Source organism: Callospermophilus lateralis, chromosome 2 (genome assembly GCF_048772815.1).
Source record: "Callospermophilus lateralis isolate mCalLat2 chromosome 2, mCalLat2.hap1, whole genome shotgun sequence".
Taxonomy (NCBI): Eukaryota; Metazoa; Chordata; class Mammalia; order Rodentia; family Sciuridae; genus Callospermophilus; species Callospermophilus lateralis.
In genome coordinates, this window is record NC_135306.1 from 39,595,354 (window position 1) to 39,598,540 (window position 3,187).

A 3,187-nucleotide genomic window follows, 5' to 3' on the forward strand; every position below is an offset into this window, starting at 1 on the left:
ACCATTATGGGACATGATATAATTAAGTACACAGAATTAGAGAATCATAGACACAAGTAATTTCATATTATTTCAGTATAATCAGGTTGTATTAAACCATTGCATTATAGATGATAGCATTGCTGATTTTTTCTCAAAATATAAAGATGTGACATTAGTAAGAGGTAGCAAATTTTGTAATATAGAATATAAAGGGAGAATTTATGAACTTCAAGAGGATGAGAAGGTGTTTGGAAGTTCATGTTCACTGACTGATGATCAATAAAAATGTATATTCTTTCCTACCCATTATTCTATGTAATCATCAATTAACAGAGGTTTTACTAATAAATTTTAATGCAAGTGTTTATTTAGACAGGAGCATCAGAGGAAAAAAGGAAATTGCTTAGTGTTCTGTATATCCTAAGGGTGGCGCTGATTATCTATTTAAGAAATTGGTCTGCGTACCATAAAAAGTCCTTTCTAACTCTAACAGACAGTGACTGTATATTTTTTATTTTTTTATAAATATGTTTGGCATTATTTTATCAAACTTAATAAGAAAAAGCAAATGGAAGTAGAGTAAGTTTGATGTACAAATAAGATAAAATACTGTGGGATTGGCAAGACAAAAAAAAACTGGATCAGATGTGAATACTATAAAGAATAACAATTGAATCTTTACTGAGTCCAGTAATTAATTTGGCTACCTCACTAGCATGCAAATTATGCAAATTACTCATATATAAATGCAATATCAAAGATAAGCAAGGTCTCCAGTGAATGTAGCATCTAAGTTTTTAGTTCCACGTGAGGACATAGCTAAACCTTGGGGATTTACCAGGGGTGCAAAATTCATCATGCTAGTGGAGCAGCCCTGAGAGATCTGTTTGTTATTCCACTTTAAGTGAGAGTCTGAGGAGAGCAGAATGTCTCTGCTGAAAAACCTTTTTTTTCACTGCATAACCAGAGCCACACACTTGGACAACGGGATTCTTGCTCCATAAGTCAATATACTTGAGAGTTCCTCAGCCAGGCCTGGCCATGGCCTACCATGCACATGGTGACTCTCCCATTTACCAAAGCATTTTTCTTTCCAATGTGGGTTCAATATAAGAGTTCTTTAAATCGAAAAATAGTAAGAATTCAAATTTCCCAGGAGTTTAAGCATTCCTCAAAAAAAAAAAAAAAAAAAATGAAATAAGTCAACCCCACATCTTCAATCAGGGAATAACGGGCTTGATTATTATTTAAAATAAGGATCTCTGAAACCAGAATTTTTTTCCCTTGAAGTGTAAAGAACAAAGCATGAAGCATTATATTACTCAGGGGCCAAAATAGAAAAGATACAGCCATAGGTGCTGTCACTGATTCCCAGGAAGGGGATGGGACGTGTCAGAGATTTGTAGAAGAAAAGTTGAATAGTAGCCCCAGTAATGACTCAAAACTAATTTATCAAGTTTCTTCGAAAATTGGGGAGGTAGAGTACCAGGGATTCAGAAATTGTATAGCATATTGGATATATATGTGTCTTAGCATCAGACAATTTGATTTTAAACCTCATTTGCTATTTATTAGCTGTGTCCTCATAACAGAGGATCTTTGTGTCGTTTTGCAGCTTGTGCACTGCCCAATTCTCTTAGTGAGTGAGTATACAGCCAGTGATCTTGTTAAGAGACACTCAGGTTGATTCTTTCTGAAAGTAGGGAAGCCTTTTCCTCATTCCTGGAAAGATACTATGCACTATTTGTGTTAACCTCTCTGAGTCTCAATTTCTTCATCATAATATTCACTCTGCAGGAGTGTGAAGATTGTAAATAACTTTTGTGTAAAGAGTATCCAACAGTACAAGCACTGATTAGAGGCTGTTAGTTTAATAAAAACCTTAGTGCTCAACAGTGTGTGTGTGTGTGTGCGCGTGTGCAGGCATGGGGGATTATACAATCGTGTGATATCTTCTAGGAGTTTACAAAATATTTATGGATGGTAAAATTTACACAATAATCATACTGGATGGAAAAAAAAATACAGAGTGTCCAAGGGGATTGAGTAAAACTACCTGTCAGAGGCTGGGGCATTCTACTACACATTAAATATAACTTCTTATAGAAAGTTTTGAAAATTCTGTTTTGGAAAATGCACATTCATTATGATTAATAATATAAAAAATTAATCCAGGAAAAGAAGCCTGGAGTGAAGTGCAGTAGCATGTTAACAGCATAGAAGAAACACAGTGGAGGAAATTTTTGGAGTTAAAGAACTTGGTTTAGACCTTTGGTCTGCTCTGCCAGCTTCATGTTTTTTAACAAATTATTTATTCTCTGAGCTCCCACTTCCTCAGTAAAAGTGTCTTATATAATAGAACCCATTGCATGCTTTTCCTGTAAGAATTAAATGACATTATGAATTTTATAACTATAAATATCTATATATGCATTCGATGTGCCCTGTATGTTTTTAAACAGTTTATTGCCAATATACTGAGGTTAGGCTAGTTTTTCTGTAGCTGAAGATTTGAACAAAGAACTATTCAGGCTAGGAATTGCCTGTAAGAGAAACTGATAAAACATCATTTGGGTGCTAATTTGTTGTTTGTAAAAGTGCATGGTGATTGCTTCTTGGTCTTTCGACTAAGATCAAGGGTAGTATCTGTTCTTATCAGTTTAATATCTGATTCGTCCTCTATGTGAGAACAATATATTTAGTGGATTTTTGGAGCAGGGAGATGGAATAGGAGCTTGCTACATTCACTCCACTCATCGACATGGTATTGTAGTACTTCCAGGAATGGTGTACCCCCATCCTATTTTCCGGTTGTTGAAAGCAGGTTCATTGGCTAGGGCTGGGGCTCAGTAGCAGAGTGCTTGTCTAGCACATGTGAGGCATTGGGTTTGATTCTCACCACCAAATAAAAATGAATATATGAAATAAAGTTGCATCTACATGATGAAAAGATGAAAGGTAATTCCTGTTCTAGTTTCCATTTCAATCTTTTCTACTTGTGTGAAGGAAATTTTTGCTTGAGATCCCTCTGGCTATATTTTCAACATTTTAATTATATAAGCATTCCTTCAAACATCTTAGGAAGAACTGTTATTTTATGAAATTTTTCTGCAAATAATTATGTAGAAACATTATGAAAGTGTAATATTTAAAATTTCTAACCTACTTTTTTTGGGGAAAAAAGTTATCTTCTTTGCATGTGATT

At 34.6% G+C, this 3,187-nt stretch overlaps 1 non-coding gene across 1 annotated transcript; it reads left to right on the forward strand.

Moving 5' to 3' along the window:
- Positions 1–2,589: 2,589 nt before the first annotated feature.
- LOC143393214 (U2 spliceosomal RNA) lies at positions 2,590–2,780 on the forward strand. Its single transcript, XR_013090519.1, has one exon. It is a non-coding gene; the product is annotated as a U2 spliceosomal RNA (small nuclear RNA).
- Positions 2,781–3,187: the final 407 nt, after the last annotated feature.